The 9288-nt window shown below is 45.1% G+C and overlaps 1 long non-coding RNA gene across 1 annotated transcript in view; it reads left to right on the forward strand.

The window, feature by feature from the left end:
* LOC135966162 (uncharacterized) overlaps positions 1-8301 on the forward strand; it is a 56350-nt gene extending 48049 nt beyond the window's left edge. The window contains exons 2-3 of the long non-coding RNA XR_010579277.1: positions 334-416; positions 6428-8301. This is a non-coding gene — a long non-coding RNA (uncharacterized lncRNA). The remainder of the gene's footprint in view (positions 1-333; positions 417-6427) is intronic.
* The last annotated feature ends 987 nt before the right edge of the window (positions 8302-9288 follow it).

The following is a 9288-nucleotide window of genomic DNA, read 5'->3' on the forward strand; positions in this document are numbered from 1 at the left end:
TCTGGCTGTATTCTGAGTCTTCTACTCCTTTTTGAGACTGTGATAAGAAATTTTGCACCTCACCACACCTCAAGAGTACACTAAAATACATTTGCATTCACTTTCAGGGGGTATTCGCCTAATCTATGTTATTTTTTCTTTTTTGCGGGGGGGTGGGGGTGGCGGATGAAGGGGGAACAAGGTCTGACTCTGCTCCCTAGGCTGGAGGGTAGTGGCTCACTGCAGCCTCAAACTCCTGGATTCAGGGATCCTGCCTACTCAGCCTCCCGTGTAGCTGGAACTACAGGCATGCACCATCACACCTGGCTCATGGTTTAAATTTTTTTTTTGTAGAGATCAAGTCTTGCTATGTTCCCCAGGCTGGGCTGAAACTCCTGACCTCAAGCCATCTTCCCATCTCAGCCTCCTAAAGCAAGGTAATTATAGGCACAAGCCACCACACCCCCTAGTCCATTTTAGAATCCCATTTGATAAACAACATCCTGAAGCTTCAGTAGTCTTTTTCCTCCTAGAGAACTGGGTGAATCTTTTCTAGGGAGTTAGGCTCTGCTGGACTGGAGGGCTGCCAAAGTTAGGGAAAAGCCCTGTTAAAAGAATATAGACCTTTCATTATGAAACATTGTATTGAAAAGTATCCATAGGTCCGGAGCAGTGGCTTGCGCCTGTGATCCCAGCACTTTGGGAGGCCCAAGGCAGTTGGATCGATCACTTGAGGTCAGGAGTTTGAGACCAGCCTGGCCAACAGGATGAAACCCCGTCTCTACTAAAAATACAAAAATTAGCCAGGCATGGTGGTGGGCATCTGTAATCCCAGCTACTCAGGAGGCTGAGGCAGGAGAATCACTGGAATCCGGGAGGTGGAAGTTGTTGTGAGCAACCATTGCACCATTGCATTCCAGCCTGGGTGACACAGCAAGACTCTGTCTCAAAAGAAATTTAAAAAAAAAAAAAAAAGTGTCCATAGATTGGCATATGCTTCTGGTTTTGAAAGAGTAGATGTGAGTCAGCTAAGCACTTCAGTCACCATGTAGCTGTTTTCCTGTGAGTGGGGGGAGGGGGTGGCATCCTGGTGATAGTGTCCCACTAATAGCTACACAGAGAAAGAAGGACGTTTATAGCTTTAGTGCACTGCTAGAGGAAAGTTAAGGAACTCAAAGAACTGTCTTCACTTCATGCAGGCAATTATCTGTGTTCCCTATATATTGGCGCTTGCACAGAAGATGACTTTTATTGCTTCTTGGCCTTTTGGCTAAGATCAAGTGAAGATGACTTTTAAAACCCTTGTCTGTGATCCTGCAGTCACTCTCCTTGGCGCTTATGCAAATGAGTTGAAATCCTGCATCTACATGAAAACCTGCGAACGAATGTTTAGAGCAGTTTTATTCATAGTTGCTAAAACTTACCAAGATATCCTTCAGGAGGGTGAATGTATAAATTGTGGTGCATCCAAATAATGGAATATTATCCAGTGATAAAAATAAATGAGCCATGAAAAGACATAGAGGAATCTTCAATGAATGTCACTAAGTCAAATAAGCCAATATGAAAAGGCTACATAATGTATGATTCTGACTGTATGACAACCTGGAAAAGGTAAAACTATGCAACAAAACAGCAAAAAGATCAGTGGTTGCCAGGGGTTGGAGGAGCAGGGAAGGGAGGTGGAACATGGGATTTTCAGAGCAGTAAAGCTGTTCTGTATGATATCATACATTTATCAAACCCGTGGAATATACAACCCAAAGAATGAACGCGAATATAAACTGTGGACCTCAGTTAATAATCATGTATCAATATTAGCTCCTCAATTATTAATATAACAGATGTGGCCAGGTGAGGTGGTTCACACCTGTAATCCCAACACTTTGGTAGGCCAAGACGACGGGCAGATCACCTGAGGTTAGGAGTTTGAGACCAGCCTGGCCAATATGGCAAAACCTCATCTCTACTAAAAATACAAAAATTAGCTGGGCATGGTGACGGGTGCCTGTAATTCCAGCTACTCAGGAGGCTGAGGCAGGAGAATCGCTTGAACATGGGAAACAGAGGTTGCAGTGAGCCGAGATCACGCCACTGCATTCCAGCCTGGGAGACAGAGTGGAAGACTCCCTATAAAAATATATATAACAGATGTATCATACTAATGCAAATGTCACTATAGTGTAAGAGGGTTAAGGGAGTAGATGGGAACTCTGTATACTTTCTGCTTAATTTTTCTCTAAACCTTAAACTGTCCTACCCCAAGTAAAGCCTATTAATTTATTTTTTTTTTTTTATTTTATTTTTTTTTTTGAGACGGAGTCTCGCTCTGTCACCCAGGCTGGAGTGCAGTGGCCGGATCTCAGCTCACGGCAAGCTCCGCCTCCCGGGTTCACGCCATTCTCCTGCCTCAGCCTCCCGAGTAGCTGGGACTACAGGCGCCCGCCACCTCGCCCGGCTAGTTTTTTGTATTTTTTAGTAGAGACGGGGTTTCACCGTGTTAACCAGGATGGTCTCGATCTCCTGACCTCGTGATCCGCCCGTCTCGGCCTCCCAAAGTGCTGGGATTACAGGCTTGAGCCACCGCGCCCGGCCAAGCCTATTAATTTAAAAAAAGGCAAAATGCTTGATTATATGTCATTCTCCATCCCCTTTACCACCATGAGACCTTAAAGGCAGGGAACATGTTTTTTGTGTGTGCCGGAGTTTGGCTGTTGTCGCCTAGGCTGGAGTGTAATGGCGTGATCTCGGCTCACTGAAATCTCCGCCTCCCAGGTTCATGGGATTCTCCTGCCTGAGCCTCCTGAGTAGCTGAGATAACAGGCGTGGGCCACCACACTCAGCTAATTTTTTTTTGTATTATTAGTAGAAACGGGATTTTACCATGTTGACCAGGCTAGTCTCAAAATCCGGACCTCAGGTGATCCACCCGCCTCGGCCTCCCAAACTGCTGGGATTATAGGTGTGAGCCACTGCGCCAGTCCAAACATCTTTTCTATCTTTATATTCCCAGCATCTGGGATGAAAGAGAAAGAGAACACTATTTTTAGTGCATATCCTAACAATATCTCAGACTTAGCACATCTAAAATAAAAGTCTTGATTTGACCGTGAAGTGTCTGTCTGCTTTCCTGACTGAGGTAAATGGCAACTCCATTTCTCCAGTTGCTCCAGCCAAAACCTGTAGGATCATTATAGGATCATTATTGACTCAATTTTTTCACTTATGCCGAACATCTAAAACCACCAGTAGGTTGCACCTTAAAAATACATTTTAAATCCAACAAGTCAGTTCTCACCTGGACCAGTAGCCTCCTAACTGGTCTCTATGCTCCCACTCTTACCCTGTGTCTTTGTTCATACTGCTGTAACTAAGCAACACAGACTGGCAGGGCGCCGTGGCTCAAGCCTGTAATCCCTGCACCGAGGCAGGTGGATCACCTGAGGTCAGGAGTTCGAGACCATCCTGACGAACATGATGGAACCTCGTCTCTACTAAAAATACAAAAAATTGGCCGGGCGCGGTGGCTCATGCCTGTAATCCCAGCACTTTGGGAGGCCAAGGCAGGCGGATCACAACGTCAGGAGATCAAGACCATCCTGGCTAACATGGTGAAACCCCATCTCTACCAAAAACACAAAAAAATTAGCCGAGCGTGGTGGCAGGCGCCTGTAGTCCCAGCTACTCAGGAGGCTAAGGCAGGAGAATGGCGTGAACTCGGGGGCGGAGTGTGCAGTGAGCCCAGATCACGCCGCTGCACTCCAGCCTGGGAGACAGAGCAAGACTCCGTCTCAAAAAAAATAAAAAATAAAAGATAAAAAATTTTAAAAAAATAACTAGGCGTGGTGGTAGGCGCCTGTAATCCCAGCTACTCAGGAGGCTGAGGCAGGAGAATCGCTTGAACCCGGGAGGCGGTTGTAGTGAGCGGAGATTGCGCCACTGCCCTCCAGCCGCCAACAACAGCAAAACTCCGTGCTCGGATTACAGGTGTGAGCCACGCGCCTGGCCAAGGTCCAGCCTCTTAATATCGCCACAATTAGGATTAAGTTTCTGCATGAATTTCGGAGGGAACACACATTTAAACCACAGCGCCCTCCTTCAGCACCTTCTCCATTCAACAGCACATACTTTTTTTAAAAACACGAATCAACTCATGTCACGCTTCTGTTCGAAATACTAAAATGGCTTCGTAGCTCCCTGGCTGTCTGTCACATTCAGAATATAAACCAGAAGGTCCATGACTGCTTACAATGTCCTGCACGAGCAGACTCCTAGCTGTCTTCAGCATCATTTCTCCTGCCACTCTGCCCCTGCTTCACTCCACTCCTGCCAAATCCGCCCTTTGTCACCCTGCCAAACACGAGTCCTCCTTTTGGTGTCTGCGTTTGAAATGCCTTCTGTTTGAAATGCTGTTTTCAGATACTGCCGAGGTTGACTTCCTCGTGTGATTTAGGTTTCTGTTCAAGTATCATCTCTACTGAGAGAGGAACCCTAACCACTCTATCTTAATCTTCCCCAGCCCCAACCCTTTATCACCTTACCTTGATCTTTTATTCTTCAAAATGCTCTCTTATTACTTGACATTATATATGTGTTGTCTGCTAAGGCTGCCATAACAAAATACCACAAACAGGTGGCTTAAACAACAGGAATTTGTTTTCTCATAGTTCTAGATGCTGGACATCCAAGATCAAGGTGCCAGCAGGGTTAGATTCTCCTGAGACCTCTCCCCTTCGGTAGCAGATGGCTGTCTCAGTGTCCTCACATGGCCTTTTCTCTATTCATAGGCCTAATGCCTCTTCCTCTTCTCATAAGGACACCTGTCCTATTGGACTAGAGCCCCACCCTAGTGACCTCATGTGACCTTAATTACCTCCTTAAAGACCCATCTCCAAATACAGCTCCATTCTAAGTTACTAGGGGTTAGGGCTTCAACATATGAATTTTAGGACACAATTTAGTCCATGGCTTTTTGCGCTCTGGCCCCCCAAAATTTATGTCCTCACATGCAAAATACATTTATCTCTATCCCAGCAGGCCCTAAAGTCTTAACCCATTCCAGCATCCGTTCTAAATCCAAAAATCTCATCTGAATATCATTTAAATTTGGTATGGGTGAGACTCAAGGTATTATTAATCCTGAGGCAAATTTTTTTTCCAACCTGAGCCTGGGAAACCAGACAAGTTATGTGCTTCCATAATACAATGGTGGGACAGACATAGGCTAGACATTCTCATTGCAAAATGGGGAAATGAGGGAAATAAGAAAGAGGTACCCAGTCTTGCAAGTATTCTAGCAAGGCAAATTCCTTTTTTTTTTTTTTTTTGAGACAGAGTCTAGCTTGGTTATCCAGGCTGGAGTGCAATGGCGCGATCTCAGTTCACTGCAACCTCTGCCTCCTGGGTTCATGCGATTCTCCTGCCTCAGCCTCCCAACTAGCTGGTATTACAGGCTTGTGCCACCACACCTGGCTAATTTTTGTATTTTTAGTAAAGACAGGGTTTCAACATGTTGGCCAGGCTGGTCTTGAACAACTGACCTCAAGTAATCCACCCAACTTGGCCTCCCAAAGTGCTGGGATTACAGGCATGAACCACCATGCCCAGCCCATTATTTCTTTATCAAGTGATTTTCTAGCCATACTCTCAGTATTCTCTCCAAAACATGCTTTGCCAGTACTTTGCAATATACATAGGCCAAGAATTTCCCAAATAATGATTCTTTTTTGCTTACAATTTCTCATTCAGTTTATCTCTTCTTCTCACATGTTACTATAAGCAGCAAGGAGAAAGCAGGCCATATCCTCAGCATTTTCCTTAGAAATCACCTCAGCTAAATATGCATTTCATGACAAATAAGTTCTTTCTTTCTTTCTTTTTTTTTTTTTTTTTTTTTTTGAGACGGAGTCTCACTCTGTAGCCCAGGCTGGAGTGCAGTGGCCGGATCTCAGCTCACTGCAAGCTCCACCTCCCGGGTTCACGCCATTCTCCGGCCTCAGCCTCCTGAGTAGCTGGGACTACAGGCGCCCGCCACCTCGCCCGGCTAGTTTTTTGTGTTTCTTAGTAGAGACGGGGTTTCACCGTGTTAGCCAGGATGGTCTCGATCTCCCGACCTCGTGATCCGCCCATCTCGGCCTCCCAAAGTGCTGGGATTACAGGCTTGAGCCACCGCACCCGGCCCCGACAAATAAGTTCTTTCCACAAAACATTGGCACAATGTTGAGCCACATTTTTTTTGCCACTTTATAACATGGATTGCCTTTTCTTCAGTTTCCAATAACATGTTCCTCACTTCCCTCAGGGAACTCACAGAATCACCTATTTATTTATCTATTTATTTTGCATATTTATTTTTCAGAGGGTCCCATGGAGAAACAGAATCACTTTTAATGTTGATTAATGTTGATATTCCTAACAAGAATTTTTTTTTTTTTTTTTTTTGAGACAGAGTTTCACTCTTGTTGCCCAGGATGAAATGCAATGGCACGATCTCAGCTCACTGCAATCTCCACCTCCCAGGTTCAGGTGATTCTCCTGCCTCAACCTCCCAAAGTGCTGGGATTACAGGTGTGAGCCTCTGCGCCCGGCCTGGCTCACATGATTATAATGGCTGGCAAGTCCGAAATCTGCAAGGAGGGCCGACTGGATAGAGACCCAGGAAGAGCTGATACTGCATTTGAAGTCTGAAGCCTCTCCGCTGGCAGAAATACTTCTTGCTCAGGGAGTCAGTCTGTTGTTCTATCAGGTCTTCAACTGATTGGATGAGGTCTACCCACATTATGGATCATAATCTTCTTTACTCAAACTCCACTGATTTAAATATAAATCTCATCCCAAACACTCTCACAAAAACATTTAGAATGAGGTTTGACCACGTATCTGGGTACTGTAGTCCAACCAAGTTGACACATAAGATAAAATATCACAAGTATCTTCCATACTGAAATTTAGATGTTGGGCACAGTGGCTCATGCCTTGTAATCTCACTGCTTTGGGAGGCCAAGGCAGGAGGATCACTCGAGCTCAGGAATTTGAGATGAGCCTGGGCGACATGGAAAGACTGTGTCTCTACTAAAAACCAACAAAATTAGCCAGGTATGGTGGTATGCACATGTAGTCCCAGCTGCTTGGGAGGCTGAGGCAGGAAGTTCATGACATCCTGCCTTGCTGCAGCCCCGACCTCGCTTGAGGCAGGAGCTGTAGGTTGCAGTGAGTCATGATGGTGCCATTGCACTCCAGCCTAGATGACAAAGTGAGACCCTGTCTCAATTTTTTTTTTTTTTTTTTTTTTTTTGAGACAGAGTCTGACTCCATCGCCCAGGCTGGAGTGCAGTGGCATGATTTCGGCTCACTGCAACCTCTGCCTCCCGGGTTCAAGCAATTCTCCTGCCTCAGTCTCCTGAGTAGCCAGGACTACAGGCGCGCACCACCATGCCCGGCTAATTTCTGTATTTTTAGTAGAGGTGGGGTTTCACCATGTTAGCCAGGTTGGTCTTAAATTCCTGACCTCAGGTGATCCGCCCACCTCAGCCTCCCAAAGTGCTGGGATTACAGAAGTGAGCCACCGCGCCCGGCCTCAAACAAGTCACTTACTTTCTCTAAATCTCAATTTCAGTATTTACATTGGAGGTTTTAATACCCATCTCACAAAATTATTGGAAAAATTAAACGAGACAATGCAAGCGGAAAAATGGCAGATGCACTCTATAGCCCAAACAAATATTCATTTCTTCAGTCAGTCATTATGCATTTTTTTCATTTGTTTATTTTTCACGCAGATGGGATCTCACTATGTTGCCTAGGCTGCTCTCAAGCTCCTGGGCTCAAGCAGTCCTCCCGCCTCAGCCTCCTAAAATGCTAGGATTCACCATGCCTGGCCTTTGAGGTGAGTATTTTATTTTATTTTTTGAGACAAGAGTCTTGCTCTGTTGCCCAGACGGGAGTGCAATGGCCAGTCTCGGCCCACTGCAACCTATATTGTCTGTGCCTAGTAGTGTATCTACCATACGGTAGGTATTCAATAAATAGTTGATGAAAAATATCATGAGGTCAGGAGTTCGAGACCAGCCTGACCAACATGGTGAAACCCCGTCTCTACTAAAAATACAAAAATTAGCTGGGTGTGGTGGCAGGTGCCTGTAATCCTGGCTACTCAGGAGGCTAAGGCAGGATAATCACTTGAACCTAGGAGGCGGAGGTTGCAGTGAACCAAGATAGCGCCATTGCATTTCAGCCTTGGCAACAGAGTGAGGTTCTGTCTCAAAAAAAAAAAGAAAGAAAGAAAGAAGGAAGGAAGGAAGGAAGGAAGGAAAGAAAGAAAGAGACTTGCTTGAATGTCTAAACTCTAGTTCATGCTTCAGAGTTGGGCTTCACATTTTTCTGTTCTGACGTCCAAACCTCTGCTTAATCAACTACACCAAACTGTAAAAATTCTCTCTCCTACCAATTGTTTTCTAGTATTGACAATAAGATGAAATAAATAAAGTATTAATGCCAAGTCTCAGATCGTCTCATGTCTTTTACATTCTGCTGGGTGTTAAAGCGGATACCCAGTGAGTCAGGGGAATATTTGTGCAGCCCTGCCCAACGTTAACAGGCAGTTGTGATCAGCAAGGGGAGGTGTCAGAGACAGAACTTCTGCTTTAGAGTAGATGGTCATTTCAGGGAAGCACTGAAATACTCTGGAAGGAGTGTCACTTGTTTCTCCAATCCTGGGGAAAAAACTGTTATTAAAACACTGGAGAGAGTCTATAAACACAAAGATTTTGCTTTGCACTGCAAGTCTTTCAGAATTAGTTTGGCATACAGGGATTGGGGAGATTTGGGGGCTAAAGTGTGGGCAGCTGTTGTATAAGGTAGTGGTTTTTCGTGTGGTAATTGTGACATATACATTCACTTCCCCCTCTTAGTAACCAGGTTCTTCCTTTTTTCTCAGGTCTTCCTTTATCAAGTATAATGATTGACTTATCTTTCTTGATATTGATTAGAGCATATTCAGACATTATTGATTCTTAACAATAAGTATAATATATGTGATGTTATAGTATGGTAGAACCATTTTAATCTCTGCTAAGTATTAAAAACTACTTGTGGCCGGGCATGGTGGCTCATGCCTGTAATCCCAGCGCTTTGCAAGGCTGAGGTGGGTGGATCATGAGGTCAGGAGATCGAGACCATCCTGCCTAACATGGTGAAACCCCGTCACTACTAAAAATACAAAAAATTAGCCAGGCGTGGTGGCAGGTGCCTGTAGTCCCAGCTATTCGGGAGGCTGAGGCAGGAGAATGGCTTGAACCTGGGAGGTGGAGC

The sequence above is a fragment of the Macaca fascicularis genome, chromosome 11 (genome assembly GCF_037993035.2).
Source record: "Macaca fascicularis isolate 582-1 chromosome 11, T2T-MFA8v1.1".
NCBI classification, from domain to species: domain Eukaryota; kingdom Metazoa; phylum Chordata; class Mammalia; order Primates; family Cercopithecidae; genus Macaca; species Macaca fascicularis.